General features: G+C 40.9%; 1 pseudogene; it reads right to left on the bottom strand.

Moving 5' to 3' along the window:
• Positions 1-7,280: 7,280 nt before the first annotated feature.
• On the bottom strand, positions 7,281-13,493 carry LOC100974745 (CST complex subunit STN1-like; annotated as a pseudogene).
• Positions 13,494-21,063: the final 7,570 nt, after the last annotated feature.

Below are 21,063 nucleotides of genomic sequence, written 5' to 3'. Positions count from 1 at the left end.
AGTGGGGCCTTGGGCACATCACTTCCTATTATCTGAGCTTCCATTTCCCACGTGCAGAAGGTGGGAGCTGATTTCTAAGTTCTCTTCTAGTTCATGCTCAAGGATCACCTTTTTCATCAAGCTTTTCCTAACCATTCCACCTTTCAGTTATATTTTTTCTCCTCTGAGTCTGTACCATGTCATCAGTTCTTGGTTATTTCCACAATCTTGTATTGCTTTCTACATTTTTACTGTGCGTAAGTAGTGTTGCTTGAGTAGAGCGATAAACTCTTTCAGGGCATGGAATGTATCTTCTATGGCTGTAAAAGTATCATTGTGTAATTCTGGGCTTATAAAGATACTTGTCTGGAATTGTTTACTTAGCCATGATTACTGTCTATTTCACAAAAATGCTGTAAGAATCTAATAATTTTGAATCTCTTCTGAGATGAACATACTCTTCTCAGTTTTCCAAGATAACAATTGGTAACATCTTTGAGTCAATAGCTCTTTACAGTTTCCAAAGAATTTTCACAGTTACTACCTCATTTCAACCTCTCAAGAACTCTGTGAAATAGATAAATGGTACCAGCATAGTTATCACTATCTTTAAGGTGAGAAAATTTGGGTTCTATCTCTTTAAGATCATACAGTTATTTAGTAACAAATCTGGGTCTGGCACCCAGTTATGCTAACTCCAAGTTCAATGTTGCTTCTGTTATTTTATGCTGCAGTTGCCTTGGTGTTTCTTTGGAATGACAAAAGCCAGTTATATAGATGAAAAAATTAGACGTGGATGGGAGAGGAACAGTATAGGTTTAGGGTTAAGAACCAAAACTAGACTTTTGTTGCAGATGTGGGATTAAATCTCCAATCTGGATGTCACTAGTTGCTCACTGAGTGATCTTGTGCAATTTAATTAAACTAACTAGTCCGAATTTCCTATTCTTAAAATGAATATTGCAATAATACCTACTCAAAAGAATTCTAAGAATTAAATAATGCACATGAATGACTTCAATGGCTTGACGCATAGTGGAGCTTCATAACCATTAATGATTGTGAGCATTACTACATGACCTTACATCAGGAGGCAGAGCAGCCTTGGATAATTACATTTGTGAAAGACACGGGGGGGCTCTTTTTTCCCTATCAATATTTTTTGAATTTCATTTTTTCACAAAGTGATGTTGCTATGAATGCTTGGCCACCACACGCCAGCTATTCCTGTAGTCACTTTTCTGACATCTCCTGCTTGAAACCCAAAAGGTCAGAAGGATCATGAGGCCCTGCTTTCAAGGTCTGTATTCATACTGAAAATCAAGATCAAGTGAACTTTTTCCCTTCTGCCCCATGCGAGGTTTCTGTCCTCCCTGAGCTTGCCTTAGAACACCTGCATTACTGTTTGACCGGTGTACACTCTAATATTTTTTATTCTTCGAATTATCCTGAATTGGCTAAATCTGGCTCTTATAGAGCTTCTCTTTTTGATGAGCATGACTAACTATGAAATACAGATTCACAGAAGTTAGGGGAACTAATGGAAGATATTGGCAGTGAATGCATCCTTAGACTTGTCTATCCCAATGCTTCCCAAACTATCCATAGTGAAGAACCCAGTTTGTTTATTTGTTTTTAAATTTCTAATCTGTTGCAGACTGATAGTTTTGTAAAATACAATAAAAACACTGTGACAATGTTAACTTACCATAAGTTTATATAGATGCTTACTCTCAGTTTCTGTCTTAAGGGCACTGCAAACTAGTTCACAGACCACACTTGAGGTAGCACTGGTCTATCCAGAGTCCTTCCAAGGAATCCTTATCACATCCAAGGTGTGAGCTAGTCTGACCTCAGAGCATTCCCCAAACCCAGAAAGTAAGATCAGTTTGCAGTGGAGTTTTTTTTTTTTAATAAGTAAAAAGAAACAGAATAAATTTAATCCAATGTGCGTGAAATATTATCATCTTAACATGTAATCTATATTTAAAACTATTAATATTTTACATTCTCTTTTTCATACTAAGTCTTTCAAATATAGTATAAAATATTTTACACTTATAGCACTTGTTAATTCTCACCTTCCACATTTCAAGTGCTTGATAATACATGTGGATAGTGATGGTTATATTGGATAGGGCACAACTGGATTTTTTTTTTTACTTCAACAAGTTTTTGGGGAACAGGTGGTGTTTGGTTACATGAATACATTCTTTAATGGTAATTTCTGAGATTTTGGTGCACCCATCACCGAGCAGTGTACACTGTACCCAATGTGTAGTATTGTATCCCTTTTGTTTCTGGGTTCTCTATTCTGTTTCATTGGTCTACATACTTATTTTTATACCAGTACTATGCTATTTTCGTGAATATAGCCTTACAGTATAGTTTGAAGTCAGGTAATGTAATGCCTCCAGATTTGTTCTTTTTGCTTAGTCTTGCTTTGGCTATGTAAGTTCTTTTTGGTTCCATATGAATTTTAGGATTGTTTTTTCTAGTTCCATGAAGAATGATGGTGGTATTTTGATGGGAATTGCATTGAACTTGTATATTGCTTTTGGTAGTATGGTCATTTTCACAGTATGGATTCTACCCATTCATGAACATAGGATGTGTTTCCATTTGTTTGTGTGGTCTATGATTTCTTTCAGCAGTGCTTTGTAGCTTTCCTTGTAGAGATCTTTCACCTCCTTGCTTAAATGTATTCCTTTTTTTTTTTTTTTTTGCAGCTATTGTAAATGGGGTTGAGTTCTTGACTTGATTCTCAGCTTGTTTGCTGTTAGTGTATAGCAGGGCAACTGATTTGTGTACAATAATTTTGTATTCTAAAACTTTGCTGAATTTATTTACCAGTTTTAGGAGCTTTTAGGATGAGTCTTTAGGGTTTTCTAGGTATACAATCATGTCATCAGCAAACAGCGACAGTTTCACTTCCTCTTTACTGATTTGGATGCCCTTTATTTCTTTCTCTTGTCTGATTCCTCTGGCTAGGTCTTCCAGTACTGTGTCAAATAGAAGTGGTGATAGTTGGCATTCTTGTCTTGTTCCAGTTCTCAGGGGGAATGCTTTCATCTTCTCCCCATTCAGTATAACGTTGGCTATGGGTTTCTCATAGACGGTTTTTATTACCTTAAGGCGTGTCCCTTCTATGCTGATTTTGCTGAGGGTTTTAATCATAAAGGGATGCTGAATTTTGTCAAATGCTTTTTCTGTGTCTATTGAGATGATCATGTAATTTTTGTTTTTAATTCTGTTTATGTGGTGTATCACATTTATTGACTTGTATATATTAAACTATCTCTGCATCCCTGGTATGAAACCCACTTGATCATGGTGGATTATCTTTTTGATATGCTGTTGGATTTGGTTAGCTACTATTTTTTTGAGGATTTTTGCATCTATGTTCATCCGTGATATTGGTCTGTAGTTTTCTTTACTTTTTGTTATGTCCTTTCCTGGTTTGGGAATTAGGGTGATATTGGCTTCATACAATCCTCTTTCTCTATCTTTTGGAATAGTGTCACTAGGATTGGTACCAATTTTTCTTTGAATGTCTCATAGAATTCAGCTGTGAATCCATCTGGTCCTGGACTTTTTTTTGTTGGTAGCTTTTTGATTACCACTTCAATCTCACTGCTTGTTATTGGTCTCTTCAGAGTTTCTATTTCTTTCTGGTTTAACCTCAGAGGGTTGTGTACTTCCAGGAACTTATCCAATTCCTCTAGGTTTTCTAGTTTATGTGCATAAAGTTGTGCATAGTAGCCTTGAATGATCTTTTGTATTTCTGTGGTATCAGTTGTAATCACTCCTATTTCATTTCTAACTGAGCTTATTTGGATCTTCTCTCTCCCTTTCTTGGTTAATCTCACTAATGGTCAATCAATTTTATTTATCTTTACAAAGAACCAGTTTTTTGTTTCATTTACCTTTTGTATTGTTTTTGTTTGTTTGTTTCACTTTCATTTACTTCTGCTCTAATCTTGGTTATTTCCTTTCTTCTGCTGGATTTGGGTTTGGTTTGTTCTTGTTTCTCTAGTTCTTGAGGTGTGACCTTAGATTGTCTATTTGTGCTTTCAGATTTTTTGATATAGGCATTTAAGGCTATGAACTTTCCTCTTGGCACTGCCTTTGCTGCATCCCAGAGATTTTGATAGGTTGTGTCACTATTATTGTTCAGTTCAAAGAATGTTTTAATTTCCATCTTGATTTCATTGTTACCCAATGATCATTCAGGAGGAGGTTATTTAATATCCATGTATTTGCATGGTTTTGAGGGTTCCTTATGGAGTTAATTTCCAATTTTATTGACTGTGATCTGAGAGGGTACTTGATATAATTTCAATTTTCTTAAATTTGTTGAGACCTGTTTTGTGGCCTATCATATGGTCTATCTTGGAGAATGTTGCATGTGCTGATAAACAGAATGTACATTCTGCAGTTGTTGGGTAGAATGTTCTGTAAATACCTGTTAAGTCCATTTGTTTTAGGGACCAGTTTTAACCCCTTGTTTCTTTGCTGACTTTCTATCTTGAGGACCTGTCTAGTGCTGTCAGTGGAGTATTAAAGTTCCCCACTATTATCGTGTTGCTGTCTATCTCATTTCTTAGGTCTAGTAGTAATTGTTTTATAAATTTGGGAGCTCCAGTGTTAGATGCATATATATTTAGAATTGTGATATTTTCCTTTTGGACTATTCCTTTTATCATTATATAATGTCCCTCTTTGTCTTTTTTAACTGCTGTTGCTTTAAAGTTTGTCTTCTCTGATGTAAGAATAGCTACTCTTGCTTACTTTTGGTGTCCACGTGCATGGAGTATCTTTTTCTACCCCTTTACTGTAAGTTTATGTGGGTCCTTATGTGTCAGGTGAGTTTCCAGAAGACAACAGATACTTGGTTGGTGAATTATCCATTCTGCCATTCTGTATCTTTTAAGTGGAGCTGTTAGGCCATTTACAACCAACATTAGTATTGAGATGTGAGGTACTATTCATTGTGTTATTTGTTGCCTCAATCTCTTGCTTTTGTTGTTGTTTTATAGGTCCTGTGAGATTTATGCTTTAAGGAGGTACTATTTTATTGTATTTTGAGGATTTGTTTCAAGATTTAGAGTGCCTTTCAGCAGTTTTCATAGTGCTGGCTTAGTAGTGGCAAATTCTCTCAGTATTTGTTTGTCTGAAAAAGACTTTCTTTCCTTCATTTATGAAGCTTAGTTTTGCCAGACACAAAATTTGTGGCTGATAATTGTTTTGTTTAAGGAGGCTAAAGATAGGACCCCAATTCCTTCTACCTTGTAGGGTTTCTGCTGAGAAATTTCCTATTAGTCTGCCTGGTTTTCCTTTATAGGTTACCTGATGCTTTTGCTTTAGAGCTCATAAGATTTTTCCTTTGTCTTGACTTTAGATAACCTGATGTGCCTAAGTGATTATCTTTTTGTGATGAATTTCCCAGGTGTTCTTTGAGCTTCTTGTATTTGGATGTCTAGATCTCTAGCAAGGTTGGGGAAGTTTTCCTCAATTATTCTCTCCAATATGTTTTCCAAACTTTTAGACTGCTCTTCTTCCTCAGGAACACCAATTATTCTCAGGTTTAGTTGTTTTAACATAATGCCAAACTTCTTGGAGGCTTTCATTTTTTAAATTCTTTTTGTCTTTGTCAGACTGGGTTAATTTGAAAGTCTTGTCCTTGAGCTCTGAAATTCTTTCTTCTACTTATTTGATTCTATTGCTGAGAGTTTCCAGTGCATTTTGCAATTCTCTAAGTGTGTCCTTCATGTCCAGAAGTGATTGTTTTTTACTTTTGCTGTCTATTTCACTGGAGATTTCCCATTAATATCTTGTATCTTTTTTTTTTTTTTATTTCTTTGAGTTGGACTTCACCTTTCTCTGGGGCTTCCTTGATTGGCTTAATATTTGACCTTCTGAATTCTTTTTCTGGCAATTCAGAGATTTTGTCTTGGTTTTGATCCACTGCTGGTGAGCTAGTGTGATCTTTTGGGGGTACTAAATAACTGTTTTGTCATATTACCAGAATTGTTTTCCTGGTTCCTTCTCATTTGATTAGACGATGTGAGAGGAAAGATCTGGGACTCAAGGGCTGCTGTTCAGATTCTTTTGTCACATGGGGTGCTCCCTTGATGTGATGCTCTCCCCCTTCCCCTAGGGATAGGGCTTCCTGAAAACTGAACTGAAGTGGTTGTTATTTTTCTTCTGGATCTAGCCACCCAGCAGAGCTACCAGGCTCCAGGCTGGTAATGGGGAGTGTCTGCAAAGAATCCTGTGATGTGATCCATCTTCAGATCTCTTAGCCATAGATACCAGCACCTACTCCGGTGGAGGCAGCAGGGGAGTGAAGTGGACTCTGTGAGAGTCCTTGGTCATATTTTTGTTATGTGCCCTGGGTTTGTGTTTATTGGCCTCCAGCCAGGAGGTGGTGCTTTCAAGAGCGCATCCACTGCCATTGTGTAGGGAGGATTCAAGCTTGCCCTAGGGCCAGGCAGTGGGCAGAGCCGTAGAGCTGCCAAAGGACTGTGTCATTTGTCTTATGCTACCAGGGTGGGTAGAGAAAGACCATCAGGTGAGGACAGGGTTAGGCATGTCTGAGCTCAGATTCTCCTTGGGCGGGGCCTGCTGTGGCTGCTGTGGGGGATGGGGCTGTGGTTTTCAGGCCATTGGAGTTATGTTCCCAAGAGGATTATGGCTGCCTCTGCTGCATCACACAGGTCACCGGTGAAGTGGGGGAAAGCTGGCAGCCATAGGCCTCACCCAGCTCCCACGCAGCTACCAGCTCCAAAGGCTGGTCTCACTCCCACCATGCCCCTGCAATAGCACTGAGTTTATTTCCAGGCAGCTGGTGAGCAGAGCTGAGAAGTTGCCTCAGGCTACAAGCCTCCTAGCTGAGAAAGCAAGCCAACTCACAGTTCCTCTATTGTCCCATGGAGTCTGCAACAGCAATCTATCTCCTTCAAAGGGCCTGTGATTCTCTTGGCTTTCCTGGTATGTTCCTGTGGTAGTTCTTGGAGCATATGTTCACAGTATGGGTTTCCACATGCTCCTCTGTTCATCCGAGTGGGAGCTGCAAATTAGTCCTGCCTCCTATCTGCCATTTTCCAACCCTATCCTGCAGTGGAGTTTTTGCCTAGAAAATGCTTTGATAGTCCATTAACTAAAAAAATAAATAAAAGTCCTCCTAAGATACTGCTTTTCTGATAAAGCATTTGTGCTCAGGTCTGGAAGTCTAATTTCCTAGTAGTAAAATAAAATATTTCAGTCCATTAATGTAGTACAATTCATCTGGTAAATTCTCTAATAAGTAGGGGGTGGAGGATAAAGAGGAGAACTGAGTGGGATTCAACTGTGGCAATTTTCTGAAATGATGAACTGCTCCAAAAAACATCAAGCTTGATCACAGGGTCTCTAAGTTGAAAAGCAGAGGTGATGAGTTAAGAAACTAGGGAAATGAAGGACAGCCATTAATGAGAAGCCAGATGACAACTATACCAGGAAGCAGGAGGGAATGTCCTTGTCAGTCTCACCAAGGATTCAGTAGCATGGTAGGTAGGTGTGCTTTTTCCTCTTCTTACCCTGTAGAATCCAGTCATTTTTATTTGTTTCTTCCTTCATTCATTCATTCAACCAGCACATGGTTCTTTAGTGCCTTCCTAGCATTTTTCTAGGCATTAAAGACACATCAACAGACAAATCATCCAACTTACGGGCTATTGGGGAGACAACAGACAATTAAACAAGCATTTGCCGTCAAGAGTGATACTATGGGAGCATGTGTTAACAAAGTCTAACCTGGCCTCTAAGGTCAGAGAAAGATTTTCTTTTCTTTCCTTTGTTTCTGTTTTGAGACAGGATCTTACTCTGTTGCCCAAGCTACAGAGCAGTGGCATGATCACAGCTCTCTGCAGCCTCTACCTCCCCTGGGCTCAGATGATTCTCCTACCTAAGCCTCCCTTGTAGCTGGGACTAATTTCCACAGGAGCAAGAACAACATGGATTAGAAAGGTGAGCCAGGCGCGGTGGCTCATGCCTGTAGCGGATCACGAGGTCAGGAGATCGAGACCATCCTGGCTAACGCGGTAAAACCCCGTCTCTACTAAAGGTGCAAAAAATTAGCCAGGCGTGGTGGCAGGAACCCTTAGTCCCAGCTACTTGGGAGGCTGAGGCAGGATAATGGCATGAACCCGGTGGACGGAGCTTGTAGTGAGCCAAGATGGAGCCACTGCACTCCAGCCTGGGCAACAGAGCGAGACTCCATCAAAAAAAAAAAAAAAGGGTGAGAACAGGGTGCAAAATGCTATTTGTTCACCAGAAGTGAACCCAAATACCCAAATGTTCACATCCTCAAATAGTGGGCACATTGGTAGGAGTAGGAAGTCTTAAGAACAAACTTGGGAGGTTCACCATGGTGAGTTGAGTTAGGTATTTAATAGGTATTTAATTATTTTTATTGTATTTATTTTACTTTATTTTATTTTATTTTTTTTTGAGACAGAGTCTTGCTTTGTCACCCAGTATGGAGTGCAATCCAGTGATACAATCCCAGCTTACTGCAACCTCCACCTCCCAAGTTCAAGCGATTCTCCTGCCTCAGCCTCCTAAGTAGCTGGGTCTACAGGCATGCGCCACTGCACCTGGCTAAATTTTTTGTATTTTTAGTAAAGACGGGGTTACACCATGTTGGCCAGGCTGGTCTCAAACTCCTGACCTCAGGTGATCCACCCACCTCAGCCTCCCAAAGTGCTGGGATTACAGGCGTGAGGCACTGTGCCTGGCCTATTTATTTATTTATTTTTGAGACAGGCTGTCACTCTCACCCAGGCTAGAGTGCAGCAGTGCAATCTTGGCTCACTGCAGCCTTGATCTCCTGGGTTCAAGCGATCTTCTCACCTCAGCCTCCTGAAACACACGCCAACATGCTGGCTGTTTTGTTTTGTTTTGTTTTGTTTTTGTGACAGAGTCTTGCTCTGTCACCCAGGCTGTAGTGCAGTGATGTGATCTCAGCTCACTGCAACTTCCACCTCCTGGGTTCAAGAGATTCTCCTGCCTCCACCTCCTGAGTAGCTGGGATTACAGTCATGGGCCACCACACCTGGCTAATTTTTGTATTTTTTGTAGGGACAGGGTTTCACCATGTTGGCCAGGCTGGCCTTGAACTCCTGGGCTCAAGCAATCCTCCCGCCTCGGCCTCCCAAAGTGCTGTGATTACAGGCATAAGCCACCGCACCTGGCCAGGATTTTCTTCAGAGGAGTAATCAAGGGGTAGAGAAGAAGGTTCCAGGCAGAGAAACAGCATATGCAAAGGCATGAAAGGGCTTGGTAGGTTTAAAGATCAGAAAGATGCCCACGGCATCTGGATAAATACAGGGTGGGGTTGGAGACTTGGATATGAGGCAGAAAACATGCAGAAAGAATTCCTGGAGCCCCTTGAGAACCACAGGCTGGGTCCATTATCCTGAGCCCAATGGGAGCCTCACAAGAGCTTTAAACAGGAGTACAAAGTGGTATGATGGATTTGTGTTTAGAAATATGACCTTGGCTTCTATGTGGATAATTGATTTGATCCTGGGAGTCCCATCAGGGGACCACTGATAATCTGAGCTAAGGTGGCAGTAGTAAAGACAGAGAGAAAGGGATTGAGGATCAGTAGGCAGGACTTTGAAATGATAGGAAATGAGCCATGAGGGGGTAAAAGGAGAGGAAGATGACCTCCAGGTTCTAGACTGTTCAATTGAATGAATGGTGAGCAATTGCCCGACCTCCTGCCTTGCCTGATAACTGGCACTACTGTACCCCGCTTGGCCTTATCCTGGACTGGCAGAGCAGTTTGTGATTGCAAAGACACCCAAACACTTCTGACTATAAATCAGTTGTTAGCCAAGAAAATTAAGTCATTATCTGCAATATATGAGAAAACAAAGAGGGGGCACGTGCACACACCCACACACACACTTACACACAAAGATGAAGACACAGAGACAGACAGGCAGACCAACCATGAATGGGCAAACCTGCTTAGAGGGCTGGAGAATTTATGTAGAGTGGGGAACCTGATCCAAGGTTGTCAAACTAAGGAATTTTATTGCCTATAATTTTCTGTTTCTTTTTATTTATCTCTTTTTTTTTTCTGTGACATCTTCTTTCTTTCCTGGAGCTTTATTATCCTCGATCATTTCATATATTCTTTGTCTCCCCTGTTCTCCAAAATGAACTTTCTTTCTCCTCTGTCAGAACTTGGCTGCTCTGTGTTCTACTTCTTTAGTGTCAGGTCAGCCTTGTACAGCTAATCTCATACAGGATTTCAGGATTGAGTGGTTTAACTGATGATCCCTCAAAGATTTTTTTTTTTTTTTTTTTTTTGCAGATAGTGTCTTGCTCTGTCGCCCAGGCTGAAGTACAATGGTGCGATCTCAGCTCACTTGCAATCTCCGCCCCAGGGTTCTAGCAGTTCCCCTACCTCAGCCTTCTGAGTAGCTGGGATTACAGGTGCCCGCCACCATGCCTGGCTAATTTTTTTGTATGTTTAGTACAGACGGAGTTTCACCATGTTGGCCAGGCTGGTCTTGAACTCCTGACCTCTGGTGATCCACCTGCCTCGGCCTCCTAAAGTGCTAGGATTATAGGCGAGAGCCACTGCGCCAGGCCAAATATTTTTTTTTCATTGTAAACAAATCTTTAAATGTTAAAGAGTGAATAATTCATGCCTGTCAAGCTTCGCCTCAGCAGGGGAAATGATATTGGTAGATGTTTTCCTGTTAGGTAAAGTTGATCAGGAGAGCTTTCCCATAAAAAGAAAGAAAGGAAAAGTTATTTATTTCCACCATCCACAAAATCAATAATACATTCTTCTTATAGAAAACTTAGCATGTAAGCTGGATGTTGTGGCACACACCTGTAGTCCCAGAGACTCCAGAGGCTGAGTCAGGATGATGGCTTGAGCCCAGGAGTTTTGGTGGTGGCGGTGTTTTGTCATATTTTATAGTTTATAATGAGGTAACTGCTTCCAGGCATATAAGCCCCACATGATGTTTAAAATCAGAGCCTGAGGTTGAATCCTACCTTGTCTTTCTCCTCCTTGGCTGGTATGCACGTGCTCAGGTGTCTGCTCAGAAGGCCAGGAGTAGAAGGCCACTGCTCAGGAGTAGTGGTGCTCCATTGTGCTGATGAGGTCACTCTGGTCCTCCAGGAGCTCCAGAACTTGCTGCAACATAGCCCTAACTAGAACTGGGCAGATGCTCAGGGTGAGCGCAGGCCAAGATGTGCAGGAAGTGGCAGCCCTTCTTCGGGTGATTTGGTTTCTGGTAGTCTTTCTGAATTATCCAGTGGATTTTCCTATACAGGTCTTTGTCTTTTCTGGTTACACAGCATAGGTTATCAAAACCACCATCTTTCTGGAAAACGAGTCCTTTTTCCTGCAGCTGTTGAATAGCATTTTAAAATATGCTATAAATTGCCTTGAAAGTGATATCCTTCTTAAAATTTCCTTGTTCAGAGCAGGCACTGTCAGTAACAGGCTGGTTAGCAAGGGACAGCAAAGGATCCACCATTTCCAACTCCTGCTGATCAAAGGTCTGCACTCTGTTCTTTATGGGGAATTCTTTGGCTTTTTCACTCAGCAAACACATGAGACTAGTGAAGGCCAGGACACCTGGATTGCTTAGTGCTTCTTCTTTCTCTAAGTCTGGGCAATGGAAAGGCTTGGTCTAAACTTCCCTGTAGATTAATGGGCAGCTCAAACACCCTTGCAATTTGAATGTTCCACACTGGATTGTCCACTTTATAATAAGCAGTGGCATAAATTTCTCACTCTTCTCTGCACGTGTAGACATAGCCTCTGATTCAGAACATGTCCCCAGTTTCAATTTTTGTTCTCTGCTCAACGGTGTCTTGCAGCTTCTTGAGTATTGAGGTAAAGCTCAGTTCTCTTGCTGCATTTGGAGCAGCGGATGAAAACTTGATATTGCTCAATATTTTCTAGCAGATGCAGTTTATAACTCCAGTGCTGATATAGTTTAGATATGTGTCCCTGCCCAAATATCATGTTGAATTGTAATCCCCAATGTAGGTGGGGCCTGGTAGGAGGTGTTTGGATTATGGGTGCAGATCCCTCATGGCTTGGTGCTGTCTTCATGATAGTGAGTTCTTGCAAGATCTGCTCATTTAAAAGTGTGACCCTTCCCCAGCCACTCTCTCTCCCTTGCTCCTGCTTTCATCCTGTGATACACCTGCTCCCCATTCACCTTCCACCAACTGTAAGCTTCCTGAGGGTTCCATAGAAGCCGAGCAGCTGCCAGCACCATGCTTCCTGCAAAACCTGCAGAACCATGAGCCAATTAAATCTCTTTTCTTTATAAATTACCCAGCCTCGGTTATTTATTTATAGCAATGCCAGAACAGCCTAATACAAGTGCTATCATCTACTCTACAACTGTAGAAAACCTCTCTTTCTCTCACTCCAATGGCAGTTCCCAAGATGATACACCTGTTTTATTGGTTCCCATTGCACAAAAATACACCTGGCACCCGTCAGGACTCCTTCAAGACCAGGATATAGACTTAATGTAGAGCTTTGCAAAGGCTAGGAACACGGGATTCAAACTCCACACAAGGGAAAGGGTCTTCTCTTCACACACCGGCTGAATTCAATTTGCATCAAGAGGCTGGGCTGTGGCTTCCAGCAAATCCTGAAAGGTTCTGCATCACTGTGTCAAGGATGCTGAAACTGCTTTAAACGGGTGTGGTCCAGGGAGGAATGGGCACCTTCCTGGCCATGCATGTGTTGAAGCACAGTGGGTGGGTCTGCCTGGGTGACATAGCGAGACCTTTTCTCAAAAAAAAATTTTTTAAATACAAATTGAAAAAAACTTTCTATACTTTAAAATAAGCTGATATAATTTTTCTATATTTACTTCCTTTTCTGTTTCTCAGAATAATATTCATAGGTTGAAATAATATGGTTGTGCTCACATGATAACTGCAATTTTATATCTCTCTATTTTCCCTTGGTATTTTAAATAAGATTTCCCTTGTTATCACAGGCTCTTGAAGAATATATTTAATATATTTGTAGTATTATGTAGAAAGTCCTGTTAGGCTTAATTTAGTTTAAATTTCCACAACTGTTAGACAATTATTTTTATAGTTATTTCCAATTTTTCTTGATAAATAACACTGCAGTGAAAATCTTTAAAGAATAGGTTTTAATTTAATTTTTGCTAATACTGTCTGCTCAAAACAAAATTAATATTATCTGAGTCCCTGTTCTGAGATTTCCTCAAAGTCTTTACAAAGTCCTGTACAACAAACATTCTTCTTTCCTTTCTCTTCCTAGGGAAATGTTCCTTATCCTTCATGACCTAGCTCAAATCCAATCATTTGTGACACTTTCCTGGGTCATCTAAGACTTCCTAATAACTGCCTTCTGTGGGTTCACACAGAACTTTGGCTACAAATCACAGCATCGCTTTGAGGTGACCTGGCTCAAAACTTACTTCCTTGGAGGGCCCCATGATGTCCCTGCCAAAGCTAGATCAGTCCCTTTGTTAAATGTTCTGGTGGTGGCTCTAGAATTATCCTTCACAGCATATATTATAATTATAGTTAAATGATGAATTGGGTAATTATTTCTTCATGCCTGCCTCCTTCATTGGAATATAAGCACACTGTTTCAATATTCTCATGCTCTGCCCTCAGAGCATTACAACTAGTTAGTGCTCAGGAAACGTCTATTCACTAAATGAACGGAAGGATGGATAAATGATCTTCCAAAAATATTTTAAACATAAAAAGCATCTAGAGAGGAATAAAATATGAAGAAAGAGTCCTCTTTACTCAGAGAAATGTTTCCATTTGCTCATAATCTACACCAGTTTTATAGTCAACATGCATTGTGGGATTATTATAAGCCAAGTGCTGTGCTAACCTTTTTTACCTGCTCTATTTCATTTAAAGATAATATTGGTCTTAGGAGACGCATACCACTAAGCCCTTCTCTTTATTTTGCGATGAAGAACTGGAGGCTCAGAGAGACTACATAATTGCCTATGGTCACACAAATAGTAAGTGGTGGAGGTAGAATTTGTCTGACTTGAATTTAAGTTCTCAGCCATTGCCTTTAGTCTATTTGGGCTGCTATAACAAATGCCATAAACCACGTGGCTTATAAACAACGGAAATGTGTTTCTCACAGTTCTGGAGGCTGGATGTCAGAAATCATGGTGCCAGCATGGTCAGATTCTAGTGAGGAATATCTTCCAGATTGCAGATGACTGCCTTCTTGCATCTTCACATGGTGGAAAGAGAGCTAGGGAACTCTCTGGGGTCCCTTTTATAAGTGCACTAATCCCATTAATGAGGGCTCCACCTTGACAACCTAATTGCCTTCCAAAGGCTCCACTTCCTAGCATCACCACATTGGGAGTTAGGATTTCAACATATGAATTTTAGAAAGACACAAGCATTCAGTTCACTGCAGCCACTATGTGATATCTTCTGGAATGTTCTGTCTTAACACTGAACCAGAATTTCTTTCTGGATAACCTCTCATTCAGTGCAGTTGGGTCTCTACAGCCATGGAGAACAGGCTAGGTTCTTTTCACCATAGCTGTCCTCAGTACACAAAGACTCATCCTCTGCCCAAAAAATCCCACTCCAGGTTTAATCATTCCCAATTCCTCCAGCCATTCCACTTGGGGCTAGAACGTTAAGTTTTCTGAACTTTGTTTGGTGCTTTTATTTTCACTTGAGTAATTGACCTTTCCCTTGAAGAATTAGTCAGTTCCTACATCTGAAAGAGGAAAGGGTGAATAGCAGCAAAAAGAACTAAAAAAAAAAAAAAAACCAACAACGAATGTGTTGTGATCTCTTCTTCACTGAAGAGAGGTGACATAGCACAATGATTGAGCCCATAAACTCTGGAGACAGACTGTTTAGGTTCAAATCCTGGCTCTACCACCTACTGGCCACATGAGCTTGAACAATTACATAAATTCTAAATCAGCTCAATTGAACTCCTGGACTGCTGAGTGCACCATGGCTAACAGAGATTGAGTACCACCCTCCTGGCCATCTTCTTACAGCCAAGAAAGGCTTCTACCTCCTGACACCCTAGAGATATTTGCTGAACACTTCCTAGGCTCCTGCTGTTATAAGCATTTTGCCTGCAGGAACTCATTTTGTCCACACAGCAACCCTATGAAGTGGATCCTCTTATTATCCCCACTGCACAGATGTAGTAAAGGCCCCCGGGAAATTGTCTGTCCAGGCTCCCTCAGCTGATAAGTGGAGGAGCAGGTAGTCTAGCTGCAGAGGCTGTGCTCCTAACCACTCTGTCCTGCTGCCTCAACTTTATAAACCCATCTTTAGGGACCTTCACAATCTGCACGCTTGAACAATTCACCTCATATTCTTCCACTCTGAGCGATTTGACTCCTCTGACAAACTCTTATCTCCTGGACAGTCTTTGCCATCCTTGCCTGCCCTCTCTTACGAGGGTTATTAAAATTGGAGCATGGCTCATGGTGATTGATGGCCCAGAGGCTGATCATTCACTACCTCTCCTGGCTCATGGTAAATATTTACTTTTTGTTACAGAAGAACAATGAGGTTTCATACAGGAGATGGATGTTGAGTGTATATATGATATTATGCTTGTCTGACTCCTTTGAATACCCAACTCTCATTTCCCTGGCTTATTCCGGGAGGGGAGGAGGTGCCACAAGGTGAGCTGGTTGACTTTTCAGAGGGGGCTCAGGAGGTTTGCAAGCTGGATGGATTTCTTTTTTTCTTACTGAAGGGCCAGAAACATAGTCTCTCTCAGTAATTTAAGATCCGGCCAGGAGTCATCAGTAACACAAGTATCAACAGTTGCATTATTTACTTAATATTGTTCCTTAAACTGACTCACATTTTAAACACAGATACATAATTTAGCCTTGCCCTAAGCAATAATGTCCCTCAAGTCATGGATGTGATATGCTAATTTCACTAACGCATATTGCTGTATGTATGTAACTGTTGAAATGCGAAATGCTTTTTCTTGTCCTTGTGAATGTGTCTCATTAGGACTAGGCAATGGGTGACTTGTGTGCCGCTCTCAGCCCTGGCACCTCCTCGCTCTGTAATTCTTTACAGGTCGCAGGTCTTTTCTGCACCTCCATCTCGCCATCTACAAAATGAGCAGGCTCTTAGCACTCCATCTTTCTACTCTTTGTTTTCTCTTTCCAGCTCCAGGTAATGTTTATAACAGGAACATAAGAGTTCATATAGGCGGACAGGTTAATCTAAAAATTTTTCTCACTTACAGAAAGGCAGTTTCCAATCTTTACCTTGGAAGTAGGTTGGTAGTTCTTGTCATTCATCTATTATTGCTACTCAGAGAAATACATGAGGAGAGATGAAGCAACTGAAAGGCCCTGTAATATAGTTAGAATAGAGTCTGAGAGGTGGATGGAGGGGGGAAAGAGACAGAACAGGAGTGGGCAAGCTATTGTATTGCAAATCCTGCTTTCTAAGGACATTCCCCAAACTTGTAGCTGATGTGTCTCCTAGTTTTCACCTCCTCTCTTGTCCTCTTCCTCTTTCTTAGCTCTTCTCCTCTTCCTCTTTTTCAGCTCTTCTCCACCCTTTCTCTCTCTCTCTTCTGTCTTTGGACCTCCTTTCCCTTCCTCTCTCCTTTCCCTTTGTTTCACCACTAATTTTCTATTACATGTGGCAACATGAAAACATGTGTTTCTATTTCTACAGACTCAGATAATAAGCCTGGTATTATTTTAGAAAATACAATTTCTGAGAAAAAATTAAACATATATATATATATACACACACGTATATATACACACACACGTATATATATACACACACACGTATATATATACACGTGTATATATATGTATATACGTGTATACATACACATACTCTTGAGCCAAATATATATACATATATATATACACACGTATTATACATATATGTATATATAATACGTGTGTATATATATACGTGTGTGTGTGTATATATACATATATATATATATATATATATATATATATATTTGGCTCAAGAGAACTTTGGCAAGAGGAAGGATGTTTTTGACCCTGGGTACTCCTGTCTCCTTCCCCCTGCGTGTCCTCTGCCTTCCCTCTGGTCCTCACAGCATGGGCTCTGGGGCACCAGGGACAAAGCTTACCTGTTCTCTCTCCTGCTGCTATATCACAGCTGAAAGGACCTGAGATCATCTCAGCTAAGCCTCTTGTTTTTCATGTGGGGCAACTGAAGTTCAGAGAGGAGAAGGACCTGCCTTGGCATACCATAGTTTAGTTTGGAGGCAGGGATGGGGCTAGAATCTCGATCTTGAGACTCCTGCACCAGGTTCTTGCTACTCTATGGCTTTTGCCAAGTGATTCCTGCCATCCTGGATCACTCTGTCCTGACAGATCCTTGTTAGAACCATGTTTTCATACAACCTAATAACAACTGGTCATTCTCCTTCCAAGCACTCTCACTCTCGTATTTAGTTAATTCCTTCTTTACAGATTGTGGCTCATGCCTGCCTTTCCTTTTATTTTAAGTGCCATGAGGGCAGGGATAACTTTTTTAATCCCAGTTCCCATAGTAATAATAACAGTAAACACTTAGTTATTGTATTAGTTAGGCACCTATCTTGGGCCAGGCTGTGATCTGAACATTCCATGTGTTTAACTTATTAACAACCCCATAAGACAGGTGCTGTGGTTATCATCTTCATTTTACAAATAGGAAACTAATATGTGAAGAGGTTAATTAATTTGCCAAATTTTTCACACTGTTAAGTGGCAGAATGGGGGTTCGAACTCCCGCAGCCTCATTCCAGAGGACCTCCCTCCCCTCCACGCTATACTGCCTGTCACACAGCAGATACTCACCAAATACATATTGATTCAGTGCTTTATTTTGACTGTGCTTTTCAGGGAATACCCTACTTTCCAATGTGAGTAAAGACCTGATGTTTTGAAACTCTCAGGGAGCAGAAAGGAAATAAATTTATTTTGAAATCAGGGTTCTTAAACTTTAGTGTGCTTGTGATTTTTTAGGATGCTTGTTAATGTAGATTCCTTGGCCCTGTCTGGGACCTTTTCTTACACAAATCTCTGGTAGTGGGGCCTGGGAATTTGAATTGTTAGCTGCCATCCAGGTGATGCCAGTGCAGGTAGCCTGGAGATGACAGTTTGGCAAACACTGCTTTAAAAGTCCTTCATTAAATATGTCAATCTGAGCAGTGGTACGCCACTCGCTGGAGATCTGAAACTGGTGCAACAACATCTATCTTTTCTGCTTCCCTTACCTAGGGAGTGGGTTTTAGCTCATTAAGTAACAGTTCATGAGACTTCTAGTGGGCTGGGGGCAAAACCAACAGGGGAAGCAGCATCTTTTAAATGACTGCTACTGAACCAGGAGCTACTTTGCGTTAGAGGGCATCGTTAGCCCTCCTTTTGATGCCAGATGCTCAGCAGCCATGGGTGGCTTTTCCTCTCAGGAGCACTTCAGTATGGGGTCTGGTGGTGAGAGGGCTCACTGGTGTTTTGAGATCCATAAAGTGATTTCATTTGACCTAGGAGAGGAGACATCAGTGAGATAAGACAGGATGATAGGGACCTGCTCTTTCACATTTGGACACTATGGTTTTTGATGCACTGCCTTAGAACACAGAACTCTTCTCCTGGCTAAGGAGAGGCTCATGCCCAAGGAGGGAGAAAGCCATTGGAATAGGTGGCTTGTTACATGTTCACATGAGTGGTCCTGTTGTTTTACTTCTACAGATATTCTCTGCTCTCTATGGATACCATTTACAGAAAACTTATAACTGCTCTCCTGTTTCTCCTATTTCTTGTAACAATTTCCTCATCCACTTACCTTCCTTCGCCTTGGCCATGAAGCACTTGCTGAGCACCTCCTTTGTCGTAGGCACTGTGTGAGGCACTGGGGACTTGGTGTCCACGACAAAGTGCTGCTCTCATGGAGTTTCCACTGCAGTGCAGGCTTAGAGTTCTTCCTGCTTCCTGTTACCCTGATTCCCAGTCTCTTCCCTGTAACTGCCAAATACTTCATTGTCTCATTCTTTTCTTATCCAAGATAAACAAGCATGTATCCTACTCTCTAACTCAGACGTGTGTGTGTGTGTGTGTGTGTGTATGTAATATATAGGTACATACACATACCTGTATATAAACACATATGTACATATAAACACATGTATGCATATACACACCTACATACACATATATCTTTAGCAAGCAAATGTTGACTCTCAAAGGTCAGGGTCATCATTTTATTATTATCTCAACCAATATTTTTGGGTACCTACTATGTGCTAGTCACTATGTGAGTGAAGCCAGACTCTGTTTTGAGGTTCAAGGAATCCCTTCCCAGTTCTTCTGAGGGGGGCTACATCCCTGCTTTTCAGAGCAGAAAGAAAGAGAAGGAACTTTCAGACAGCTGTTTGTTTCTCTTTATTCGCGTCATTTATTAGAAAGAGTCATGGGACAAGAAAAGGTCCCATTGTGTTCACAACTAAAAAAACAGATTATTAACCCTACTGGAAAATCATGTTCTATGTATATGTAATTAACCTGTTTCCTGTTCAGAGGATCCTAAAACCCAACAAGGCAAACCCCAGATACCATCTTGATACAGATGTGGATGCTTTTACCCCATCCTCGGAAGTCCCCAGCTATAAAACACTGCATTTTGTGAAATTTATTGGCAACAAATTAGCTTAGATTTATTGCAGATTATTGATTTCAGCATTCAAAGGTTAATGAAGTTTGTGTCTTCATTCAGCACTTCTGCTTTGGGGAGAATAATGAGATTGCCTGAAGACACAAACCATTCAATTAAAACAAACAGATGACGATAACGTGCATCTTGGCTGTATTCTGATACTTTTTTCCTCCCCCTTCTCTTTGCTTTTCTTTCTCAACATATTCTAATTTCTCAGTTGATTTTTATTTTCACATGTGAGGAGATGATTCAGGTGATCCCAGGCTGCACTGTTACAAATTATAGGTAATTTCTTCCTGGACCCTATGTAGGGAAAGGGAGTTCACCTACACAGTCTATCAAGGGTTATTTCTTCTGATAACCTACAGACATCTCTGCATCTCCATGATAGAAATGCAAACTGAGTAATGCTCAATTAGAAACCCTAGACCAACAGAAAGATGCAACTGCACTGTGATAGGTGGGAGGCTGGAGGAGATGGAAGAGGTATTGCACTTCCAGAGAGTGGCTAGCAACAGACTTTTGGCTGGGCTTAAGTAACTTCAAACAATTGTTTCTCTTTGACCACTACAGATTTTCTGGCTTCATAATCTATTTATGAACAGTTTTGCTTCCGTTTTCATTATGTGTGCTAACACAGACTTTCTATAGAGCACAGACTTTACCTAGTTTATTAATTTAATTCTAGATAAAATGATAAAGCATCCCGAGAGCTTGGGGTCTGCGTTCTTCAAGGTCTTTGTGAAGAATGCCACAGCCTGGATTCATGAAGAATAGTTTCTCTCCTCTCTGTATCTGGCTCAAAGCCTTATTAAAACACAAGCCTGGCTCTCTAGTGAAGAGCCACCCTGGATGCCACTGGAAATTATTTTCTTAACAGTAACTTTATGTCTATCCAAAGACAAATTACATTTTTGCTCAGGCATTCCTTTAATAGCTTCTCTTTGGTTTAATTTTTACGGGGGCACAGATGGAAGACAAGTTACTGGACCAAGTTTATGTTTTAGTCATGGAGTGTTAAGGCTGAGAGGAAGCTTAAAGTTCATTTGGGGCCTCCCTCTTATTTTGCCATCGGGAAAATGAAGTGCAGAAGGGAAATCTCAAATCCAACACTGTGCAAAGCCAGCTCCCTGATTCTTCTGTCCACGAGAAAATGCAGGTGCTCTAGTGCTATGCTGATAAGAACCACCTTGAAAGCCCTGAGGCTGTCTTTACTCCTGGACTGATTCCTTGGAAGCCATAGATTATCCTGTATCTTTTTCCATTGCCTGTCAGCCACAAGCTGTTGCTGTAAAACCACTCAGAATGCATTTTGGTTGTGATGGG

This window comes from Pan paniscus, chromosome 4 (assembly GCF_029289425.2).
Source record: "Pan paniscus chromosome 4, NHGRI_mPanPan1-v2.0_pri, whole genome shotgun sequence".
NCBI classification, from domain to species: Eukaryota; Metazoa; Chordata; class Mammalia; order Primates; family Hominidae; genus Pan; species Pan paniscus.
This window is presented reverse-complemented; position numbering and strand designations above follow the sequence as displayed.